Genomic DNA, 26,876 nt, shown 5'->3' with positions numbered 1-26,876 from the left:
ATTTCTTCTATAAGTATGGATGGTGGGAATTTTTATTTTTTTATGTTTGATTTTTAATGTTGTAAGTAATCAAGATCACCTATTTATGAGTTGGGCAACCATATACATTTGTTAGATAGATAGATAGATAGATAGATAGATAGATAGATAGATAGATAGATAGATAGATAGATAGATAGACAGAGGTAGAGGTAGAGGTAGAGATAGAGATAGAGATATGGATTATAGATAGAGATATGGATTAGATAGATATAGATATATGGATATGGATATGGATGGATAAATAACATTGTGCAACATGAGTGCAACTTTATTCATTAGCACAATCATTTATAGATACATGTCAATGGTTTGCATCATTCAGCTGACTCATGGAGAATTATGGTTTGTCCCATAGTCAGCCAGATGTTTGAACTGGATTTGGCATTTTTACTCACTTATTGAGCCCTTCCCAAGGACCTAGGATATGCATATGTGAATGTTTTTTTTATAACAAATTGTATTGGTTTTTTAACTTTTACAACAGAATGCTCAAGACACACCATGATGGTTAGGTGATCAATCATCCAGAAACAAAATTATATAATACCTCCAGTAAATACATTAAATGAACCATCCTTACAAAAAACACACATCTCTCTGCCTTACATTAATAATGTCTCGGAAGCAACAGCCAGACTGCTGCACCCCAAAGACCCACTACCCATTATGGAAAAATCAGCAGTAATTTATAAAATCAACTGTAAAAACTGCCAGGGCAATTATGTGGGTGAAACAGCTAAACGGCTAAAGACTCGGCTCCACGAGCACAAGCTAGCCATAAGACAGGTGAACAACATTCTCAAATATGGATGCACATGGCACAACATGGGCATCAATTTGACTTTGATAAGACACATATTATGTCTAGTGATGCCACAAAGGGAGGCCGGCTGCTGAAGGAAGCTCCACTCATTATAAACTACCAGACTGATATCTACAACATCGCAGACATGTGTTATACTCGATCCCAGCTCTGAATGGATATATGGAGCTCCAATATACCCCCTCAACATCCGATCAACAACAACCTGAACAGCCGAGGAATCTCCCACCACTGGACACATGTAGACACGTATTGATGGTAGACCTCCCTCCAGAAGAGAAAGGGGGGGGGGAAATCCACCAGGTAGACAACTCGTATATTCTTCAACAGTGTCCCGATAAATCCCAAACTTTCAGGTGGAGGAGAAACAATGACAAAGACAATAAGGAAACTGGAAGATCTAATGGTGAGATCCCTGAGCTTGGTGCTGTTTGCGGTAACGAAGAGGGATGCCCAACACGGAAGAGGGAGAGAAGATGTGGAATGATGACTCGCTCATTCAGTAAAGGGAGGAGAAATACTCCTTCTCCTCACTTCATGAATGGACGAGAAGCAATGAATGAAGAACGCTCCTATTCGCAGTTAGATTCTTCCCAGGAGGAGCGTGAAGGATCCACTCTGGACACTAAACAACGAAGGATGGTTGATGTAGAAAACGCCATGGTGGGGGGTGGGAACATAAGCACTGGAACGCACAATGCCTGGATAGGTGTTACTCATGTGGTCAAGGGAGAGGGGAATACAGAACAGGAAGAAAACATCGATCCACAATCAAAGGGGGTGAACAGTACCTGGGCCCCTAATGGGATGAAGATTAACACTGAATCGAACGCCCCTGAGACCCATAGTAGAAAGAAGGATGTGATGGGAGTAAATACCACTGAAGGGGAGGGGGATACGAGGGTATTAATAGATTTAAAAACTAATAACAAAGGGGCAGGTAGGAAGATCTGAAGGAATGACAGAAGAGAATGTAACATCAAAGAAACATCTGGAACATTAATTGACCAACTGGGGCTGGTGACGCGGTCTAGGAGCCGGGTGCAGATGTCAGCCAAACCTATTTAAGTCATTCTTGTTAAACTGGCTTTTTAGCCCTGACGATGTTGGGAGTTCCCAACAAAAGCTTGGCAGCTTTTAGTCAAGTATTTTTCTTACTTAAACTCTCCTGGTGATCACATATTATTTATTTTATTCATAATCATGCCCAGGAGTCGTATTTTTACGGATATTATCGAATTAAATGTTCCCTCTCTATTTCCCTCAAATAATATAATCTATTTAACATAATCCATTTCTACATTACATATCTATAAATCCTAATCCTGTTTTTGAACTTTATTAATTTACAGTTACCATAGTCCAATTTGATCTTAGATAAATGTATTATCACTTCGGGTATCCCTTCTAAAATACTAATCCAGATATATTCTAATTCTTAATCTCATAAATCATTAATTTTATCACAAATCTCTCTTATTTCTTCAGATAACATTTAAATCTTATTCAAATAGTTATCATGTCTAAAAACAAAGAACACACCTATTATTACACAAAGCATCATCTTACTAGTTTAACACACTCAATTAGTTGTTAAATCAATCTGAATCTCTAAAAACCTCTCATTCCATTACAAAAAAATTTCATCCAAATAAACATATTATTCAAAAAAATACATTCTTGCTCTGTTTAACATATATATTCTAATAAACAAAAATTTTCAACTCTAAATTTTAGTCCTTAAATCAATCCATATTTCTCAAAACTTTTTTAAACGATTACATATAATTTTAAATTTATCTTTTTAGTCTTATTCTGGCTTTCTTTTTATGTCAAGCAGGTTTCCATAACAAGGCCTCTGTTTCAGCAAATAGATCTCCTATAATTGCTTGTATTATCATTTGGGTCAGTAATAGACCTCCCATCCTCTGTTTTTGACGTCTGGCTCCTGTCTGCTGCATAAAACACTCAATCATGTCCAATTTTATAATTAGTAGTTGATTATCAAAGTTGTCATAATTCTCCAACGCTTGTAATTTCAAGTCCATTTCTGTTAATTTTGCAATTGTAGATAGTTTAGTTATAATCATTTTTTGGTCATCCAAAGTCTTCATAGATTGTATGTAAATTAATTCCTCTTCTATTGTTTTTTATCTGAAGAGTGATCAAATATTGTCTGAAGATCAGTTTGTAAGTTCACAGTATAATTTCTGTTTATTATTTCTGTAGTACTCTTTCTTATTTGGGAACATATTTCCTCAGTAGCTTCATAAATTTTATCCAGTATGAGTTTACAATTGAGTTGTAGATAAGAGTTCTCCATTTCAGTAGTAACTAAATCCAATCCTGTTATCTTTTAGTGGGGGCTGTATTCCAAAACATTTAGTCAGTATCCACCCACACCAATAACAGCTGTTGGAGCAAGAGAACAAGAGACAATTGCAGTTTTAAATTTTTCCACAAGGTGTCCTCAGTGAACTATGAAAGTCTCTTCCAGACACCAAAAATGATGCTAGCAAAATCAATGAGCTGTAAACTCTCTTTTCCAGCTTCTCATAGAGTTGTTTTTTTCCCCAAATAATAAAGATTTATCCCTTTAAAAAAATAAGTCCAGGACATAGAAAAACAATATTCTCCAGCTTAGAAATACAATAATAAAGTTTTATAATAAGGATTTTTCCAGGGCCTCCAAGTAACCAAAAATAAAAATAGTCAATAAGAAGTTTTTTTTTCCTTTGTTATGGAAAGCTCTTTTCCCCAGATAAACAAAGGCAGCTCTTTCAAAGCAGGGAAGTAATTCCAAAAGGCTTTTAACAGGAGAGTAGTTAGGCAAAGAGAGAGAAGGAAAAGTCTCACCGGGATCATCCACGATGGTTTCTTAATGCTTAGATGTTCTTTTGATTTTTGGCTGGAGCAGCTAAATGACCGGCCATGTTACTGACCGATCTTTTCTCCGTCAGCCCTGAGGAGCTGCCTTGGCCCGCGGAAGGAGCTGCCTCCTCCCCCCATGATCGACGAGAGTCCTCCTCATTGGTAGTCACCTCTCTAGGGTGACTTTTCGACCCAATTAAGGGTCTACCGGCAGAGGAAAAACAGATAACGAAGAGAGAAGTGTCTTCATATATCTGCACCCACTGCAACCCAAAACTGGAAGTTGCATATGTGAATGTTTATGGTGTTACAGATATTGTTGCAGGATATAAGCTATTCCAAGTAAAGCTAACTTTTGCAATTGACTGATGGTGAATTTGTCAATGCTTATGGTGTTCAAATGGTACTTCAGTTGTTTTGATGTTGCACCCAAGACACCTATTACTATTGGAACTACCTTTGCTTTCTTTTGCCACAGTCATTCTATTTCTATTTCCACATCTTGGTATTTTGTTATTTCTCTTCCATTTTGTTGTTTCCATGTACTGCCATGTTCACTATCAAGACTTTTTTGTCTTTATTGTTGACAGTCATTAAATTTGGGGTGTTATGTGGCAGATGACTGTCTGTTTGAATTCTAATGTCCCACAGGACTTTAGTCTTCATTTTCTATTACTTTCTTTATTTTATTTTATGGTCCCACCAGTTCTTGCTTACAGGTACATGGTATTTTTTGCAAACTTTCCAATGCACCATTGTTCCTATTTTGTCATGCTGTTCTTAGTAGTTAATCTGTGCAACCTTCTTACAGCACTAGACAAGTTCTCCACTTCTTCAGTTTCTTTGCATTGGTGCCCCCTACTGTCTGTTGCTATCGTCTCAATTCTGGCTTTCTATGCATTTGTTTTTAAGAGTTGGTCTTGGGCAGCCAGAATTACCCCTCTGTTTCTTTCTTCAATGTTCCTGCTCTTAGCCATTGCCAGGTCTTATTATTATTTACTTTGTATGCCATTTTTTAATGTATTAAATAATAATACTTTCTAATACTTTGTCTTTTTTGTTTGTCACTTGTTCCTTCTTGAAAACTAGTTTGGGCTTTCTAGTAGTATGTAAGCCTTCCTAGTGTATTAGCTTCAGTGCATCTTCTTCACTTTCCTTCAGATATCCCAAACATGCTTTTTCAGCTGGTCATTTGCATTCTATTAGAGAGTCATTGAGGTCATTTGGAGGTTTATCTGTGTCCAAAATAGGGCATTGTTCCATCATTGATTCTTCCCTTTTGAACTTTAATGAAGCATTCTCCAGCATTCAATAGTGTATTTTCAGGAAGTGGCCTCCAAGTGGCCTCAATGACTATCTAAAATAATGCAGATGACCAGCTGTCTGCAAGGAATATAAACCTTCCATTCCCCACCATCCAGTCAGAGCTGAAGAAGCTTCTTGGATGAGAAGCAAAATGTCTTCAAAGAAAAACAAGAAAGTCCAGTTGCCTCCTGAAAAAGCACCTTTGGGACAACCATGACCTGGATGACTGAGAATCTCCATAGACATTTAGTTATGGACTTTGGGATGAACACCCTTGAAATGGTATACATTTGCACTTCAGTTTGAGATGCAGACAACACAAACTCATCCCCAACAGCCTGCACCTATGTTCAACAGTGAAGGGACACAGGCAGAAAATATTCTGCAGCCAAGAAGGCTCCACACACATTTGCACTACTCAGGTGATCCTGAAGACACAGAAAAACTTCCAAATGGCCTCAATGACTCTCTAAAACAGTGGTTCTCAACCTGTGGGTTGGGACCCCATTTGGGGTCGAACGACCATTTCAAGGGGGTCGCCAAACAACGCAGTCCGCCATTTTTTCCCCTTTTCCTTAGCTGTGCTACTCCCTTTTTTTTATTGGCTTTTGAAAGCCAATAGAATAGACGCTCTTGAATAGAGTCTAATTCTATTGGCTTTCAAAAGCCAATAGGAATTGTCCAGGATGTCTCTGCCCTGCTGAGCTCACCAAAAGTCCCATTCTGCAAACGGTGCTGCAAGTTGTCTGCAGCGAAGGCGAGCTGTCTGGAAGTTTCCACCCCTCCCTGCTGAGCAACTACTAAAAATGTAAGTAAAAGAGGGCCAGGGGTGGGAGGTGGGAGGCCGGCGGGTGTAGGGAGGGTTGCTGGCGCACGTGAGGCCCGGCGGGTGCCTTACCTCCCTTGGGCTGGGCCAGCTGGTGGCCCAGCCGGTGATTGGCCTGTGCCATCTCTGCCGCTTGCCAGCTACGCCTCAGCTGGCACAGGGGGCGTCACCATGCATGCATGATGCTCCCAGGCAGGGAAAGTCCTCAACTTACGACCGGTTGGGTAGTCCTCGACTTACGACCAGTTGGGGGTCACGGCATTAAAAAGGTTGAGAACCACTGCTCTAAAAGAATGCAGATGACCAGCTGTCTGCAAGGAATATGAACCCTTCCATTCCCCAGCATCCAGCCAGAGCTGAAGAAGCTTCTTGGATGAGAAGCGAAACATCTCCAAAGAAAAACAAAAAAGTCCAGTTTCGTCCTGAAAAAGCACCTTTGGGATAACCATGACCTGGATACTGAGAATCTCCATAGACACTTTCCTTCAGATAGCCTTTCAGTGCACCTTTTTCTTCTTCAATCATCTGATGTACTTCTTCAGCCATCTATGTCCACCTATTTTCCTTGGCAAGTAGAGTCTCTCAACATTGCTGCAAGGATAAAGGGTATGATTTATTGTCATTATTTTCTTGGTTTTCTTATCCAGTGCTTTTAGTTCTGCTTGAGTCCAGTCAACAATTCCAGCTGTGTAGCTAATGACTGGAATTGTCCAGGGGTTAATTATCATGATGGCATCACCATCAAGTTTGGACTTCAAGATTTTTTTTCACTCTCTTGATGTATTCACTTCTAAACTTTTTCACTATGCTTGACGTTGTCCACTTGAAGGATGTCCAGACACAACAATGATTGTCTTCATCCAGATTCTTGATGTCCTTTCTATAGGCATCTTGACTCCTTCAATTTTCAATATTTTTCCCTGTTTAATGGTGAACACACACATTTGTCCTGATTAAAACCCATTGCTCTATTATGACTATATATACAGACAGTGTGAGCAGCAATTCTCTTTCAGGATGGTGTTTTTCTATACAGCTTCAGATCATCCATATAAAGGAGGTAGAATAATCTGGCAGATGTTTTTGATGTTTACTAGCCATGGCCTGAGTTATTCAGTATTGTTCACAGAGGAACAAGTGATAGTGAATCTCCTTGAAATATTCCTCTTTTGATATTAATCTCTCCAAGTCTAATTTATTTATTGACCATTTTGTAATTTGAAGAGACTTTGAGCGGATTACAGTAAAAAAGAATGGAAAAAATATTCCCATGGCAATAAAAAAAATCCACCTTTCACTCCAAGTTACACTCTAAAGGAAAATTGGTAAAAAAAAATATGTTACAGATGGTATACAACTTTGTCAGTAATTTCCAAGATAAATAGATTGTATAGTAATAAATGTTGGAAAAGCTATGAAATAGAAAGAACATTTTATCACAAGTGGCAGACATGTAAAAATGTATTAAGTATATGTAAAGTAATATGCAGCAAATTTTGGAAATTAAATTTGAAATAATCATGTTTTTACTATATAAATCCAAGAGTTACTGTATCAAGGAGTATCATAATTTACTGAAAATATACTCACAGAAATAAAAATAAATTTTGTCCTACATTGAAAGACAGACATAACTTGACACTATCTAACCGACAACTTATATTTATAGAAATGGCAGCAATGGCAAGATTAACAGCATGTATGCATTAAAACCTTTCATTATATAACAAAAAATAATGCATTTGCAGTTGTTTATTAAACCTTATGATTAGCATTTCAATATTAGCATTTGAAAAAACATAGTTAATTTCACATAAACTTTTTCTTTGCCTTTAAGTTATAGAAATTGGCTGAATGTTAATAATTTTGAGTCAATAATGTATGTGCTCCAAAATAAAATGTACTATTTGTATTGTATAATAATAAATTTGATAAAAAATATGAAGTAGCATTCATAAGCATTCAAAATGGCAATTGTTAATTTACCAGAAGGAGTGGTTACTGGTCAGTTTTTTTAATATTAGATACATTAAAGGATTGTATCTTATTAGCTAAGGACTATGAATCCTGAACTGTCATATTTAAAACTAATACCAGTTCTTCTTTCCCAACCTCAGTTCCCATTTATGTTATGCAAATAACAGTGCTTCCCTATCTTGGAAGGTTATTGCGATATTTCTAAAGGTTAAATAATATTGTTCATTTATTCAGTATAATTTACATAAACGATAATAGTTTAAACTGCTATTTCAAACCTATTTTCCTGGAATTAGTTTTCTCATATGTTATCTTTAGTGAAGTATACAAAGCAGCATTGCATTTCTTGCATGGGATGAGGAGAGTACATCTTCCTCCTTCTGTCCTGGCCACTTTTTACAGAGGTACAATTGAGAGCATTTTAACAAACTACATCACTGTTTGGTTTGGTGGTAGCAGTGTCTCAGATAGAAGGCTCATACAGAGATGGTAAGGACAGTTGAGAAGATTATAGGAAGCTTACTTCCCATTATTCAGGATACTACTTATAAGGGTGATGTGCTTGGAGCTTGAAGTATTGTTAGAGACCCCACAAACCCACTTCACAGTCTGTTTCTGTTGCTCCCCTCTGGGAGGAAGTTTCAAAGTATTTATAGCAGAACTACCAGATTCTGTAACAGCTTTGTTCCTTATGCCAGGGCTTTTCAACCTTTTCACCCATTGTACCACATTTAGGATATGGCAATATCCGAATGCCACCAGTCGCCTAGCAAGGTGTCAAAAACTTGATGACCAAAAAAAAAAAAAAAAAAGGAAAAAAGTGATAAATTACAGGTAGTCCTCGACTTACAACAATTCACTTAGTAACTGTTTGAAGTTACAATGGCACTGAAAAAAGTGCCCCCCAAGCCACAGTCTAGCAAGATACCAGCCTGCCCACTCGGTGGCGCTCTTCCTCCTGTCCGAGGTTTTCATTGTTGTGAGCATTTCTGTTGAGGATTGGGAGCAGGGGTGGGGTGGGGGCTGTTGGTTTTTATTACCCCCATCTGCTGGGTGGTTGCAGCAGGTTTTGGTCACTTCACATGACCTTGGGACACTGTGACCGTCATAAATATGAAGCAGTTGCCAAGCATCTGAATATAAATCACAAGAACCTGGAGATGCTGCAACATTCCAGCTGATCGGCGCTTCTTCTGGGCTCAGCAGAAGTGCTAGAATCAGCGCCAAGCTCCAGCTAGAGCCTGGCACTGATCCTGGCATTTCCACTGAGCCCTGACAGCCCCGATCAGCTGGAAAGCTGCACTGATCCTGGTGCTTCTGCTGAGTCCTGACAGCCCTGCAGCCCCAGCTATCTCTCACTCAGGCTTGTGAGGTGCTGTCACCAGTTCAGCTCATTCCCCTCCCCCGCTACCACTTTTTTAAGATGGTCGCGTACCACCTGCCAGGTGCCAATGTACCACAGGTGGTACCCATACCACTGGTTGAAAAGCCCTGCCTTATGCCATCCATCTTGTAAATTCACAGGATTCTTTTTTCCCCCATGTATTTGTATACATTCGAACTAGATGTTTTTCTGTGTCACATATATGGGTGTTTGTGGGGATATGCATAACGGCATTTTTTTGTGAGCTGAATGCAATGAAATTTCATTTTTAATGTATGCTAATTAGGATACATTTAAAGTTTCAATAAAGTTTCTATTCTATTCTATCCTACTTGCAGTGTGATCTGCTTTTATATCTATATTAAATAACGTCCATACTACTGACAATTTATCATACTTTCTCGGAGTCTATATAGGTGCTTGAATATATGTATGTACATATAATTAAATTCTTTTGCACTTTTTTCAAAATAAATAGACAAAATAGATGCAAAATAAAAATGAAGGTCTTGCACAGTATATGTATGTAGAAAATAATTTTCCAGTTTCAACTGAACAAATGATGTTTAGGTGGAGTTGTTATTTCTTCATCAAACAGTCAAAGCTTAAACCTTTTTTGACTTTCAAGTACTCCATGTAATTATCATGATTAAAGGCCAGCATGATTTCAGCAGTGAAAAACAAAACCACAAATTCCCAAGAATTACATAGTTTGCAGAATTCAAATGATTATTTGTGTTGGTTTAATTATTTTTGTACTGTTTTCCTATGACTTGGATTTGGGTCACTGTTCATAATAGATTATCAGATCATATGGTAACTGTAAATCATTGCAGAGGTTTTCAGTAAAAAATAAAGATAAAAGATAAGGCTCATTTTGAACATATAATGCTTTCATGGTAATTTTTTTCAGAATGATCTTATTCAGTAATACTGGTTTACATTAAAATGCAGCAATAGTCAGCACTAGTTCAGCATTTCTAATTCATCAAAAAAAAGAAGGCTACTCATCATAAGGAGAGCAACAAAGATGATTAAGGGACTGGAGGCTAAAGCATATAAGAAAAGGATGCTGGAATTGGGTATGTCTAGTTTAATGAAGAAATGGACGAGGGGGGACATGATAGCAGTGTTCCAATATCTCAGGGGCTGCCACAAAGAAGAGGGAGTCAAGCTATTTTCCAAGGCGCCTGAAGGCAGGACAAGAAGCAATGGGTAGAAACTAATCAAGGAGAGAGCAACCTAGAACTAAGGAGAAACTTCCTGACAGTGAGAACAATTAACCTCCAGAAGTGGTGAATGTTCCAACACTGGAAGTTTTTAAGAGACTGCACAGCCATTTGTCTGAAATGGTATAGGGTTTCCTGCCTGAGCAGGGGGTTGGACTAGATGACCTCCAAGGTCCTTTCCAACACGATGATGATGATGATGATGATGATGATGACGATGATGATGTATACCCAAACTTTTTCTTAATGTAGATTTGGATGGATGAGGACATTAATTATTGCACTGGGGAAGAAGAAATCTAAGTATTTGCTGTCTCCCATTTTCCTGATTTACCTTGACCCTTTTTAATCTATACTTCACTTAAAGTAAAATACCTACATGTTTACTGCCAAGAACAACTAGTAACCTTTAGGTTGCAAACTTTACTATAGATTAATTTATTCCTGACTAGACAGACATACATTTGTGTTATTAAATTAAAAACACCGAAAAGGAAGAACAAAAGTAATATTTTAAAATTAAATATTTTAAATGAAAATATTTAAAAAGTAAAGTTTCTTTATAAAACACTATTTATAATATTAATATTAATTTTGCATGTCTTTATGTTTTATTGTTTACAGCAGCTTGATTTCAGTTTAAAGAAAATAGATTAAAAATTCAATAAATTATCATTATTTTTACTCACATGTAAAGGGGTATTCCAAGAAGCATAATTTAATGTTACAATTTTGAAATTAATCATAACATATAATTTAATCACTATATTCTGTTAGTTCTCTCAGTGCCTTTATTTTTTTTTTCTTTCAAAACCATTCACTCTTTCCCTGGGATGGTACTTAATTACTCAATTAAAATAAAGTAACACTTTTGCTTAAATATCAGCCCCATTGAATCCTGTGGATCTCAGCACATCTTTCCTGTCAATAAAAAATAATATAATCTTTATTCGCTTTTTGTATAATAGGTTTCTGAACCAGAAGACATAATATAGATTAAGACAGAAAAAAGTCACAAGACATCTTGAGAGAAAAATTAAATTAGATGAATTTAAGTAAAACCTTCAGAAAGTTCCACTTCAACAAGTCAGGCAATGACTGGACAACTAACAAAACCTGTAATACATACTTAGTAATCTTCCTGATAATTATTAAATAGTTTTATTTTTATGTAAAAAGCATATTGCTATCTATCCCAATGGAGCACAAATCTATCCCAATGGAGCACAATTCTAAACATAAGCAGCTGAAATGTTATCAAACAAAGAAATTATCTGAAACAGCATACTCAATGTTATGGTTGATGAACATGGATTCACTTAATTTTATCATCCCCAAAGAATTAGGTGTCATATTAGTTGATCACAGCTAGCAAAACATTCCTGCTTTCCAATTTTAGTTAAAGACAAGTATTAATTAAACAAGGTATCCTTTTCTCATTGTGTGAAGGTCCTTTATTGATGACATAACTAGTTAAAGTATTAAGTAAGTATCTCTCCATCTTTAGATTCCTGATATTTCTCTGTGCTGTGTTTATTAATTATTAAATTTTCATAAGTAGGCAGCAATGTATCTAATCCTTCCTCCTCTTATTTCCCCCATAACAATCCTGCAAGGCAGATTGAACTAAATGTTCTTGCTAGCTTTTATACCTGACACAGAACTAGGTCAGCACCTTAGCTACCCTACAAACTGGCTTTTTTTTTTCCTGTCTCTTTGCTGAAATTAAGTGGGAGTGTGGTTTGTGTTATGTCCTGAGCCTTGCAAGCGGGCTCGGGGCGTTGCAGGCGGTCCCGGGCAGGTGCAAGCTGCCCAGGACCAGACAGGCTGTTGCCAGCGCTTGTGCGCATGCGCATGTGCTGGCGCGCGAAAAGTAACACATTGACCAGGGAAAGTCCTATAAAAGGAGGTTGCGAGGTGTGGGCTTTTGCCGCCATATTCCAATGTAAGCTGAACTGAAGAATAAAGATTTCCTGAGAACTACAACTGCTTCTCGTGTCTTACCATTTCGCGACGGACTCAACACTGGCGACGAGGATGGGATTGCCTTACATCGAAGAAGAGAAGGTGTAAGCTTACCCGAGTGAGTCCAGAGCGGCAGGAACGGCGTTGACTCGGCAGCTACCCGCCAATCCAGCATGCATTCGGGGGTAGGCTGGCTGATAGACCCTTCCTGATACGAAATGGCGAAGATTGGAAGGCTTTCGGAATTCGACGTCTCACACCCAGAGAGGTGGGAGTCCTATGCAGCCAGGGTGGAAAACTACCTCAAAGTGAACCAGATGAGGGAAGAGAGCTCGAAGGCTGCCACCCTGCTGTGCGTTTGCGGTCAAGACGCATTCGAAATCGCTGAGAACCTCGCAGCACCTGTTCCTTTAGAGTCTGTCAGCTACGCAGATCTAAAAAAGTTACTGAAGGAGCACTTCCAACCTAAGATGTCCATCATCGCGTGGTGCCACACCTTCGAGCAGAGGGATCAACGACCCGGAGAATCGGCCAAGGAGTACATCGCCGCACTGAGGAAAGCCGCCAAACATTGCGAGTTCAAGGACCTCGAAGAACGACTGAGGGACCGATTTGTGTGCGGGCTAAGGCATCGAGAGTTGCAACAGAGACTTTTCGCCAAGGAGGACTTGTCTTTCCAAGATGCCTTGAGAGAGGTCACCGCAGAAGAAGCAGCGGGCGGCGCCATCAAGAACATGCGGCCGATCAGAAACAGTCCAGATGCTGCATCTGTGCACCAGGAAGAAGTCCAAAGAAACTCCGAGGAGGATCCGGACAAGGAAGTGGACTGTCTCCACCCCACAAAGGAAGGAAAACCAAGAGGAAGCTCTTCAGCTCTCCCCAAGTGCATCGGTTGTGGAGGTCGCCACAAGAGAGTCGACTGCAAGTTCCGCTCTGCTATCTGCCGGGCATGCGGAAAACAAGGACACATTGCAGCTGCGTGCCTGGGCCGTCAGAAGGTACAACCTCAGGAAGAATTGCGCCTGAAAGGTACCAGGGTCCCCAGCCAGAATAGGGTGGGGTTTTGTGCTTCGCGAAGAAGCATCTACAGGACAGGCACACACAAGCCCATTAAGAAAAAGCTGTCACTTAAGGTGAAGCTACAAGGGGTTCCATTAACTATGGAACTGGACAAGGGGTCTGCACTTTCGATCATTTCTATGCACACATTTAGGAAGATTTGTTCCGGCAGCGGAACCCAGGCCAAGTTGAGGCCTTCTGACATTGTGCTAATGGATTTTCAAAACTCCAGAGTGTGTGTTAAGGGGGAGGCCACCCTTAATGTACAGTATAAGGATTTTGAGGGTCCACTAGACCTACTAGTAGTAGAGGGTGAATGAACGAGTCTCATAGGACTCGAGTGGTTTGAGGCCTTGGGGATACACGTCACAGGGCTCAACAGCCTACAAACACTCGACCTACAGGAAGTCTGCAAAGAATTTGCAGATGTTTTCAGCCCCCAGCTGGGCACATAGAAAGGACCCCCTGTGTCATTAAAGTTAGACCCCATGGTGACTCCCATTAGAATTAAAGCAAGAAGGGTCCCTTTTGCTTTAAAGAGTAAAATTGACACTGAGTTGGACAAACTGATCCAACAAGGCATTCTAGAACCTGTTGACTCCAGTCCATGGGAGACCCCCATTGTCACACCTCTTAAGGCAAATGGGGACATTCGCATCTGTGCTGATTACAAATGCACTCTAAATAAGGCATTGCAGCAACATGCCTATCCTGTTCCTGTGGTCAGTCATATCCTGGACTCCCTCAAGGGGGGGCGCGTTTTTGCAAAGCTTGACCTAGCTCAAGCATATCAACAGCTGCCTGTTGATGATGCTGCTGCTATAGCTCAGACTATTGTGACCCACAGAGGGGCTTTCAAGGTAAAGAGACTTCAATTTGGAGTAAATGTCGCTCCTGGGATTTTCCAAAGTGTAATGGAAAACACACTAAGGGGTATACCAGGGGTTTGCCCCTATTTTGATGATGTCTTAATTGCAGGAGACTCCACACACATTCTAGCTGAAAGGCTAAGGGCTGTCCTGTTAAGGTTCAGGAAAACGGGACTCAAACTCAAGAAGGACAAATGTAAAATTGGGGTACCTTCTACTGAGTTTCTGGGGTTCAAAATTGATGCTGCTGGGATTCATCCTGCTGAATCCAAACTAAAAGCCATTATGCAAGCCCCTAGGCCAAAGTCTAAGGCCGAACTGCAGGCTTTTCTGGGCCTTCTGAATTTCTACAATTCCTTTCTTCCACATAAGGCTAGTGTAGCTGAGCCTCTTCACAGGCTATTAGATAAACAGGCAGTGTGGCACTGGTCACAAACACATGAGACTAGTTTCAATGAGGTCAAGGCCTTACTCACTTCTAACAGTGTACTTGCACACTTCAATGAGTGCCTTCCTGTGTGCATCGCTTGTGATGCTTCCCCTTATGGGGTGGGTGCTGTACTGAGCCACCTCAGGGCTGATGGAACTCAGGTTCCTGTTGCATATTACTCCAGGACATTGTCTGCAGCTGAGCGCAACTATGCTCAAATAGACAGGGAGGCCTTAGCTGTTGTTGCTGGAATTAAAAAATTCCATGATTTTTTATATGGTAGGCAATTCACGGTCTTCACTGACCATAAGCCTTTGCTGGGACTGTTTACCACACGTAAACAAACTCCCCAAATCATCTCTCCCAGGATGCTCAGGTGGTCTATCTTTTTGTCTGCATATGATTTTTCCCTACTTCACAAGCCTGGGAAGGAAATGGGCCATGCTGATGGCCTCAGTAGATTACCCCTGCCGGTAATAGAGGCTGACCCCGCGCCAGCCATCAATATTCTCTCCATTCAAGCCTTGCCCGAGTCCCCTCTGAATGCCAGGGATGTAGCCGCTGAATCGGGCACAGATCACACACTTTCACGTGTCCTTTCTTGGGTTTTGTCTGGATGGCCTGAGCACTGTCCTAGTCCTGAGTTTCAGAGTTTCTGGTCTAAAAGGAACAAGTTGTCCACTTCTCAGGGTTGTCTGCTTTGGGGAAGCAGGGTTGTCATTCCCACCTCAATGAGGACTTAGGGTCTTAGATTCCCTCCACGAGGGTCATCCTGGCATTGTTCGTATGAAGGCTCTTGCACGCAGCCACTTGTGGTGGCCAGGGGTAGACAAAGACATAGAAGCTAAAGTGCATGCTTGCCACCTTTGTCAACATTCACGCCCTGAAATGCCCCAAGCTCCTGTGCATAGATGGGAGGAAACACAGTCTCCATGGTCTAGGGTGCACATTGACTACGCTGGGCCCTTTCAGGGTCAATTCTTCTTGGTCCTCGTTGACAGCCATTCAAAATGGCTTGAGGTTGTACCTGTCTCTTCCACCACCACTGCAAAGACTATTCAGGTACTGAGGGGGATTTTTGCTGCACACGGGCTCCCAGACGTCATTGTGTCTGACAACGGCCCTCAATTCACTTCCTCCGAATTCCAAGCTTTCTTGCAGGCTAACATGATTCGTCATGCCACTTCTGCACCTTTCCACCCGTCCACCAACGGTATGGCTGAACGCATGGTTCGCATCACCAAGGACGCCTTGAAGAGGCTCACCTACGGGGACTGGCATCACAGGTTGGCTGACTTCCTCCTTTCTTATCGCACCACACCATCCACTTCGACAGGGAGAAGCCCTGCTGAACTTCGTTGGGGGTGCAAACTGACTACCAAGCTTGACCAGTTGCATCCGGACAGACTGCCTCCTTCTGTCTCACACCACAGGGCACTTAGGCAACTACTTGTGGGTGCCCCGGTTTGGACTTGTAATTACAGGCCTGGTCATACATGGGTCCCCGCATCTATATCCAGGGTCACAGGTCTTCTATCCTACGAGGTATCCCTGGACAACGGTCGTGTCCTGTGTCGGCACATTGACCAACTTCGCCCTAGACGGGACCTTCCCGCTGAGACTCCTGGGTCTTTTCCAGGGGGGGAGGGGAACCCTTTGGGCAAAGGGAGGGGCATGGAATGCTGCCCTGTACCAATGACGGAGCCACAAACGGCCCATCCCAAAATTCCACAATTGCTTCCAACAGGAAGTCATGGAGCCCAACTAGAACTCAGGCATCAATGCCTACTCCAGCCAGGGAGTCACCCCGGGGGCATGATCACTTTTCACCCACATCACTCAGTACTCCAGTCAGAGAGAATATCCGGGAGCATCCCAACAATCCATTCCCTGCAAGAGAGCTGGCACACACTCCTCCTAGTTGGCCTGACTTCAACCCTGTCCTTAGAAGGGGGCAAACACACAGGGAGATGGTCGAGGAACCAAATCCCAACTACAACACCTCTGACTACACTCAGGGGACAACTGAGTTTTGGGACAGTACTGAAACCCACACAAGCCCGGATACAGAACGGGATTCAGGGGATAGACAGCATCCTGACAGGTCTTGGACGGACCTAGGAGGTTCTACAGAAACACCCAACAGTGACAGTCACTTAGAAGGGCCAGAGAGCCTACAGCTAGGCGGGACAACCAGGTCATACACTGGAAGAAGCCCTGGCCTGACGAGCCCGGTGGGCAAGCAAGCAGGCCAGGCATTGGAGCACAGTCCTTGGGAATCACCAAGGCATAATGGAGGGAACAGGCACACATCATCCCTCAGTCAGGAAGTACCTAACAAGCACCCAGAGCTTAGGAGGTCACAGAGAGCAAGGAAATCTCCTAAGTACTTAGAGGATTACATAACACTATTGGCTAAACAGAGCCAGTAGAAGGATAGAAACACTGAGGCAATGAAAATGGGGGAACTCCGAACATGGAGGGGAGCAGAGCATTGTACTAAGAGTGGGTTGTGTATTATTTGGCATTGGTCGTAGTTTTAGCCCGGGGGAAAGGGGTGTTATGTCCTGAGCCTTGCAAGCGGGCTCGGGGCGTTGCAGGCGGTCCCGGGCAGGTGCAAGCTGCCCGGGACCAGACAGGCTGTTGCCAGTGCTTGTGCGCATGCGCAAGTGCTGGCGCGCGAAAAGTAACACATTGACCAGGGAAAGTCCTATAAAAGGAGGTTGCGAGGTGTGGGCTTTTGCCGCCATATTCCAATGTAAGCTGAACTGAAGAATAAAGATTTCCTGAGAACTACAACTGCTTCTCGTGTCTTACCATTTCGCGACGGACTCAACAGTTTGTAAACTAATTTTAGATCTCATTAGTTTTTGGATAGGACACCAACACAAAATCCTGCAGGCGAGATATTATAATATAAACAAAAACATTTTTAAATAGCTGCCAAGAAAATAACATGAACATGTCCTGTAATCTTCAGAAATGAAATTTGATTTAAGGGAGCCTTAGTCTGCACTAGAAAAAGAATATTGTGTTTTCATACTTAATACTTGAACCACATGATTTTAAGTTTCTATTCACTTTTTCAATGACAAACTTTTCTTTGATATATATGATATATCTGGCACTTTAGAATTAACATAATTTTCAGAAAGGTATGCAAGTTCTGAACTTAAGTTGCATTGAAATAAATCATGAATACTGCAAAGTCTGTTCTTATAGCAGTAACAATGGAAGAAGGTAATAAAATTAACATCATCTGATCAAATAGTACATCTGGAACGATTTTGAAAAGGAGCTGCTGAATGTCATGAAAAATTATTTTTTGTAATGCAACTTACATTAGGAGTTTATAGAGATGACTCAGACTTATATAAAAGGGTAAGATCTAGTACCCTTACCACAGTACCCTGTGATAAGATGGGCAGCCAATAAATTTGATAAATAAATAATTAAATAAAACAAGTAAGATGTGAACACAGGCTTCTCTTGGCAGTATGACATTATTTAATAGATAGGAATAAATATAGCCCACCAGGAAATTCTTTTGTGTAGATATGACTGAATGCATGGGAATTGTGTCTTTTGTCACTGTATCTTTTATCTGTAGAGGATTGGTAAAGTACTGACCAGTTCATATATTTAATTCTGAAAATCTGTAAGATGAACCTAAGTAGAAAGCAAAATAATCAATGATCATTTTTAAGGAAGTTTAAGGAAGTTTTTTCTGAGTTACAAAAATATTTGCCATGTTATAAAGTATTTAATGTGCTTACACAATCTGGATAGAAAATCATCAGAATATTAGAGTACTCTGATAATGTGTGACAATCATGATTTACTCAAGAAGAATTCTATAGATTTTATCAAGTTTTAAAAGACATTTCTATTTTAAAATAATGATTTTTTTAAAAAATTGAATATTTTTCATTCTTTATCACATGGAGGAAACATAGAAGGAAGATCCAATGGAATAATAAGATGGTCCTTAAATATAAACATGTTATACTGTATATCAATCTTTAGAATTTGCACAACAGCCCTGCATTTAAGACTTTAATCAGAATATTCCCAAGACAAGGAACTTCCATTGTACAGAACCACAGTTATGTAATTCTATTCTAGAAACTGAATGTTTAATGATGCTTACTTTGTAAGGTCATTTATATACCTTGGAGAAAATGCAGAGTGTATTGTTTCAATAGACAGATACACAATTGTGCTAGTAAAAAATAAAATTAGTTCTGCAAGCTTTACCAGCAATTTATCAAGATTCTTTAACTCAAGTCAATGGACTGCTGTTTTATTTTTATTTTTTTGCACTCCCATGTTAGTTATTAATTTATTTATCTATCTGTACGGTTGTGCCTACCTTATGTCTGAATGTGCATACATATCCATTGATTTGCTATCATAAATGCAGCTTACACATTTCATAACAAAATAAAGAATTGGTTTAAATTTAAAACAAGAAAAAATAGGAATATATGTTTCAACATCTGTTAAGTTGAAAAATTCAAGCTGTCCAGATTCAAAGGCAATTTTAAAAATAAATTAAGAGACTTGTGTTGGTTAGGCTTGTAATCTTGAAAGAGAAAGTTGAAAGAGCAATTTGAGAAATTCACATCCAGTGAGTCACTCTTGCAGAGAACTTCCATTGTGGGAATGTGAGAAAAATTAAGTATGAAGTAGCTGAGGAATATAAAAAGAACAGATTATATATTTTTAAATATAGCTGTTACTGATGGAGATTTGCAAGTCTGCACACCATACTTATTTTTAATAAGGCATCTAAGGAACATCCTGGCAGTCTTTACCTCAAATCAGGAAATCTCTTTTCAATACTAAGTCAAAAATATTGTGAATCAAGTTAATGCTAAACTACTACAACATTTGCAAACTGCACAGCTACTGCATAAAGCCAAACCCACAAAAGTTCTATGTGGAACAATTATGCTGTTCCATACTATTAAAAATATTTGAGATGCATAGCTTTTCTATTCATTGGTGCCTTTTTAAACTACAGAAGCATTCATTAGAGTGCTACTCTCTATGTTACAATAAATGTTTTAGCACTTAACTTGCTGTATAAAGCAGTTTAAGGAAATATTAATAGAAAGGGTGTGAACTATCTTAAAGTAGAAGAATAAAGCAGATTTCAATGATCAATGCATAAGATCAGCACATGAACTGACATTTCATCCTCTAAATATGCTTCCTAGAGAATGTGTCCCACTGAATTCTGTAGAAATTATTTCTGAAGTTGAACCACAGATATACTGAATATTTTGGAAGCAGCTTTTCATTGTAGTTTTAGGCTTTGTTTGATTTTGCTATAATAAAGTCTTGAATCTTGTTCAAAATCTTCTTGTTTGAGTAAGAAGATGTAAGCCTTTATTCTTGCACTTGTTTTGTGCAATGTCTTCCTGCTCTAAATACATAGTAGCAGTAACTATATATTTGCTTGCTTCCTGTCTTCTCTTTGGTTATTAATCATGCTATTTTGATTGGGCACTAGCAGATGGGAATTGCTTGATGGGAATTGCTTGAAGTTTTCTGAGTTCGAAGAACAGTAATAGATAATAGAAAACAGAATTAGTGCAATATTTAAAATACTGATTTTAACTATAGAAAAGGAAATTGAAAAATAGTCCTAATCGAAAGCAGGTGAGGTGATCTTATAATGTTTGCTACCATAGGATAGCATAGTTTTCTACAAATGAAGGAGTCAGATGACATTACGGTTTGATGAACATAGGGAAGGGGAACATATAATGTGGTACAAGCACTTTGTATTAAATGTTTCTTTGACTGTGCTAACTGCTGGGACTGTCAGTTCTAATTTAATGCTTGATTTATTTATAAGAATTTTAAAAAATAAGTTAACGAGAGATAGAGTGCAAAGTTGTGGAAGAATCCATAGGTATATTATTACATATTGGGCAAAGTTTCATATTCCCATTCAATGTTAATTGGCTTTGCTGATGTCAAAGAGATTCTGAACAGAACTAATGCAGCAATGAACAATGAATGGGGATGGCAACCTAAGCAAATGTCCTAAGATATTTTTATGTCATTTTATATATTTATGTACTAAACCTAGACTTTTTACAGGTCACTTCATCAATGTGACTGATGATATGTACTGCACCACAGACATTGATAACTGATATTTTCAAATGTTTCCGAAATGGGAAATAATTTGATGATACAGTTGATATTTTCAGAATCTTAAAGTCTATGCTCCAAAATACCAGTGGAAGTAGGTGATCAACAACAGAATTATCCAAAAAGACTTTGAATGTTTTCGATGAAGGAAAACTTAAGAAATGACCTAAATATTTTCCCTGCTATTGAAAATATACATAACATGATTTGATTCTCCTAATGTTTTACAATAAACTCTGAGGCAGTAGCAAATGTTCTATCCTTAGCAAGAAGTTCTACCCTCTGCTAGTTTTTAATTTGAAAACAGTTACTACAATAAGACACATGGGATTGATTTTTTATTTACTAACTTCTGATGAAATGAACATAACCTCATATAGAAAATAAACAATATCTTTATGACCTATGAGATTGATATCATTTAGTATTTTTGGTATTTCAGCAATTGGGATACTACTACAATAACACATAATGTTAAGTATTTATGACTACACTATTCAGTTATGAAGACAAATCATGCAATAATTTCCTTATTTTGGGCATCTAAAATGAACTATTCCACAATAACATTGTTAGATTTGTTTTTCAAAGTTGCCATACTCCTTTTGAATCAGTCTTCTGCCAGCTCTCTGTTTACAGAGCTGTGTGTTTCTTCATTAAGATAGCGAGTGGAATAGATGTCAGTTTATTAATCAAAACCTTTAGAAATTTCCCAGATCAGGCAGACTTTATTCAGAGATAAAGATAAAGATACAGTCAGATGAGAATACCTTTTTTCTTGAAGGTTATGGTTACAAGTTATTAGTTTTTATTATGGGTCAGAAATGTGTCCATCTGAAGGAATGAAAAATAGACTAAGAAAATCCATTGTGTGATCATCATCTGAGCTGAATGGATATCACACAGAAGAAGGTTAACATATGATCTCCATGATTCCAGAATGCAGAACATAAAATAATTCAAACTGGAGGAAGAAAATTCTAGCTAATAAATAATGAAAAGAAAATCTATCAATAAGAGCAATTTGCCAGCTATCGAGACAAGTGGTGAGCTTTGCTTTGCTGGAAAGGTTCCAGTGGAGGGTATACAACCAACTCTAGACGATGCTTTAAAGAGGATTCTGCATTGAGAAGGAGGTTGGATTCAACAGTTTTAATAGCCTCTTCTCGTGTTTTGTGGAAAAAATTGGAAAACGTAAGGCCTTTACTCTTTTACTGGATTTAACTTTGTAACTGAGGGATAATGAAAATTAAATATGGTGTTTCTTCTGGAAGACAAAATAATAGGATAAGGATATGCAGTTGAGATGATCTTTTGTAAAACAAAGTTACTTCATGATAGCAATATGTTTGTCACTTAAAATGTTTTAACCCCTCTGAGACCTGTTGACAACTGTTATTAGCAACAGACAGTTGAATTTGCACTACAAAAATAACTGTGGTTAGATATTTTAAGGAGCTTTGTTTCCTATGTTGACCTCAAAATTAGCAGCCAGGTTTTCAAAAGATTTCAACATGTTGTGTTCTGAAAAGCTGCCCATGAGGATCACAAAACAGGAGCCTTCTTTTTATGTTCTTTTAAAAATGTGACCACATTTGCAGCATTCCCGTGCAAAACATATGATTCCAAAGCCATTAAACTGTATGATTCTGTTGATTCCAGTAACATGGCATCCCACACAAGTTATCCGGAATAAGCAAGTTTTTGTCATCATTTTTTAAATCTGCAAATAATTAAAAATATATTTCTGAAATAGCCTGTCGCACAAATTTGTGTTGCTTCTGACTAGTTGCCAAGTCCCAGATTATGTGTAAGTCATTACCAAATGTTTTCCTCACATGGGAATGACTGAAATTGTTTGGTGTTAGTTTTGCCCTCCAACATTAATTTTAATTACTTCAAAATGCAAACATGCTTAAATTTCCAGCAGATGACATTATTTTCTCTTTGACATCAGACATCAAAGCAAGAAAAATAAACATGGGACAGTGACAGCATTAGCTCTTAGTCATTGTTCAGAACTCTTTTTTTTTTTATGTTTTAGTCCAGACAAGTTCCTCTTGAAGTCTTCTACAAGAGATTAGGGTGGGAGGATTGAAATGTTTCAGTCTGATGAAAGCCTTTTTCCTTTCCAATTCTCTTAAAATAAGTACATGACCAAGAGAAAAATAGAGCAAAAGGGAGAGAGAAAAGGAGGAAAAGTCTGGTTTAGATCAGAGTTGGAGTCTTGGTTTTTAGGGGCACTCATTCTGAGACTTGTTTTGTTTATTTTTAGATATCTTCTACATGCCTGTGGAGGATGGATTCATAGTTTCAAACTGAACTAATTCAAAGAGTAACTTGGCAATCACAGCAAATTGTGTGGTTTGCTTAATGAACACAAATGAAGATCAGAAACTATAAAAGAGGAGTGCAGCTTTCTGGAACAGGGATATTTAATGAATTGCTATGCTTTCCCTTAGGTATCATTGCTGCATGGCTGTTTGTGACTTCAGCATGAGGAACTTTAGCTTCTATTTGAGAAATATTCCTCTGATCTTTGATTTGTATGGTTGTACCATAGATCTATATATGCATATGATGTCGTAGGCCTTCACATTTTAGTTAGACATACTTTTGTTAGGGTTAGCTAAAAAGCAATCTTTCTCAATTTATTCGAATCTGCTTCCTTCTTCAAATTGTTTCCTTGACCAAAAAGTGTATATGCCATGGATGAATATAGAATATGTAAAGGTTAACTTGTTCACTTTTATGTCCCTTGTTGCTAAATGTGAAGATTTGAGGAGGACTTAGAAATATTCTAAGTTATTTGACTAAATGGTTTAAATAAAATAATATTAGAATAAAGGTGTATATACCTTCCTAAATCAATATTTAAAGGAACTTAATAGCTCTCTATCACATGCTAGTCGAAACCATCTATGATGCTAAGAAAAATATGGCTCTTTCCTTCTTTAAGATTCCTAGCCAGCCCACAATTTAAGTGTAAATGAATGCTTAAGAAACATGCAATATTTCATACCTTAGCAATAAAGCATATGCTATCCATGTATGACATTCAAATGCAAAACTGATGTCTGTACTTAAACGTGTCAAGAAATTGAACTGGGATAAATTATTTTCCTGGCATCCATTTCATGCTTGTGGAAAGTTCCTGCTAGTTTTCAGGAAAAGATCAATATGCTCTATCGCAGTGGTGGCGAACCTATGGCATGGGTGCCAGATGCGGCACTCAGAGCCTTCTCTGTGGTCACACACACCATTGCTCCAGTCCTAGGCCTTCAGCTGAGTTTTATAAAACCTTTTCGCTTTAGGCCGCTGCCTCCATGTGCAAAAAAAAAAAAAAAAAAGGTTCAATCAGTCAATTTCAACTTCTCACGGGAAAAAAAGATCTTGCAAAGTTGGAATTGATTGATTAAACTTTTTAGTCCCACCCAGTCTGCCGTTACCACTGCAGCCATGCCCACCCAATGGGCCATGCCCACCCAATGGGCCATGCCAACCCAATGCGCCCTGCCCACCCAATTGGCCACACCAGCCAATGGTGCACACCCACCCGGCACTCGATGGTGCATAAGTAGGTTTTGGGTTGCAGTTTGGGCACTCAGTCTCTAAAAGGTTCGCCATCACTGCTGTATTGGCTGAGGCAAAATGTCAAGGTTTGTCAAAGTATTGTGCTATTTCAGGTAGAAAATCCCACAAGTTTTTCTCTCTAGATGGAAAATAATAACAAAAAGAATTAACTAGCATTCCTACCAGCATTTCCATAAGTTCTCCAAAATCAGCAATCATGTAAAGTTATTAAAAGAAAAAGGATCATATAGTGGAAGGAAGTAGAAAAATGTAGACTGGATGGTCATGACAGGAAAGTATCTAGAGTTGATTTACTTCAAGGGAGTAGGTATTGTCTTTTGAAATCTACATTTTGGCACAGCTATTTGTTTTTCAAGTAATGCCTTTTGTTGCATTTGAGGATTTAATTTTAAATCAAGTGCAATTAGTTTATTTCCTCATTTGCTTTATTTAATCATTTCCTTTGCCTAAAATTGATGAGATATGTACAGAATGAAATAAAACAGTTTTATCATAAGTTCACAAATTATAAAATAGCAAGTAAGTTTATTGGTTAAATTGGTAGGAGAAATTACGGGAGCTATAGAATGTTCCACGAAAAGACTTTCATATCTGCTAAAATCTCATAAATCTCCATGCTTGTCCCTAACTTATATAAATATTGGGTTGGCAACATTTTCATTTCCATCAAGCACAATAAAAGTGATGTTGAAAATGAGATTGTCAAATTTGTCACAGGTTCTTTAACTAAACTCAACTTTGTGGGTTCAAGATACAAAGGAGCCAACAAAAACAGGTCCCTGGACAACACACACACACACACACACACACACACACACACACACACAAACACAAGCATTCACAATACTCACTAGTACTTCACTCTTTCCTATGGCTAATATGTCTATTGCTGCTACTGCAACTATTACTCCTTGTGAACCCTACTACTCCTATTTCTATGAGTACTGCTAGAGAAAAATCTCTCTTTCTAATTGCTTCAGGCTGCTTTACTTCCACACACAACACACACCTCTTTCTATCGCCATACAAAAACACCCCCCAACTGTCTCTCAGCACAATATTTATTGTCAGCATTGCTGTGCTAGCTGGCGAGATGCCTTATAGATGCCTGGGGTAGCCCCACTGCAAGATGGGAAGATAAATAAATAAATGCAACAATAACAATGAGACACTACCTTAACAGCTCTTAGGTCCTTGGTTAGGACTTCAAGTGTTAGGTTTTTGCCACTCCCAGACTGAATTGAATTTAATAATTATGATCATGATGATAATGATAACAATGATGATGATGATAATAATAATCTCTGTTATTTGTACTTTTAATGGTGCCACTAACAAGTATTTTGAACAAGACAAACTGTAGCTATGATTTGGCTAAAAGAGGATTGAAAATTTCCCATTTGCTCTACCTGAGCAAATTGAGCTCACTGCTAAAATGTCCTGGGGAATTTAGCAGAGACATTGAATGCAATTTGAGAAATATGCAGCAATTGCTGTTAAGGCAGGAAAAATTGTTGAAGATGGATTTGGACTTGATAATGAAGAGTTGGTAAAAGCAATAATGCCAGATGAAGGGTACAGGTATTTAGGAGTTTTGGAGGCTTCTGACTTGTAGCACAATCAAGTCAAGGAAGCTACTTCAACAAAATATACAAAGCAAGTTCAGAAAATCTTGAGATCAAAGCTAAGTAGAGGACATATCATAAAGGCAATTAACACCTGGGGAATTAATACCTAGGCAATGTACTCAGCTGGAATAATTGATTGGACTCATCTAAAACTTGATAACTTTGATCAAAAGACAAGAAAACTGATGACAATGCACCATGCTCTGCACTCAAAAAGTGATATTGCTCAATTGTACTTGCCAAGATCTCTTACAGGTGAAACAAACTGTGATATTGCAATACCAGGTGATGAGAATTGAGGAGAAATAGCTAGAAAAATTAACAAAATATCATGATTTCTAAATTGAAGTTGAGCAATTATGGAGAAAGAAATCAATGGTTGTACCCAGTGTTTTTTTTTTTTGTTAAAAAAAAAAAAGTGCCAGAACTCACATCATACAACCTGCCTTGCCTACCCTACAAGGTCCCATCCAAAAAAGGTGCCAGAACTCCGTTCTGGGTGTTCTATGACAAAAAAAGCCCTGGTTGTACCAATAGTAATAGGAGCCCTTGGAGCAATACCCCAAAGGCCTGCCTAGATACATGGATACTTTGAACTTATTAGACCTGAATATCCTGACTTTGCAAAAACCACCCTATTCTATACTGCCTATTTACTCAGATGGTACTTTAATGGCTCTTAAGTTCTTGGTTAAGACTTGAACTG

General features: G+C 38.8%; 1 pseudogene; it reads left to right on the top strand.

The window, feature by feature from the left end:
• Positions 1–298: 298 nt before the first annotated feature.
• LOC120305048 overlaps positions 299–26,876 on the top strand; it is a 39,057-nt pseudogene continuing 12,479 nt past the window's right edge.

Source organism: Crotalus tigris, unplaced genomic scaffold, assembly GCF_016545835.1.
Source record: "Crotalus tigris isolate CLP2741 ecotype Arizona unplaced genomic scaffold, ASM1654583v1 scf7180000017666.379230911805:20528666, whole genome shotgun sequence".
Classification (NCBI taxonomy): Eukaryota; Metazoa; Chordata; class Lepidosauria; order Squamata; family Viperidae; genus Crotalus; species Crotalus tigris.
Note: the sequence above shows the minus strand (reverse complement) of the source record. Positions and strands in the feature narration are given on the sequence as shown.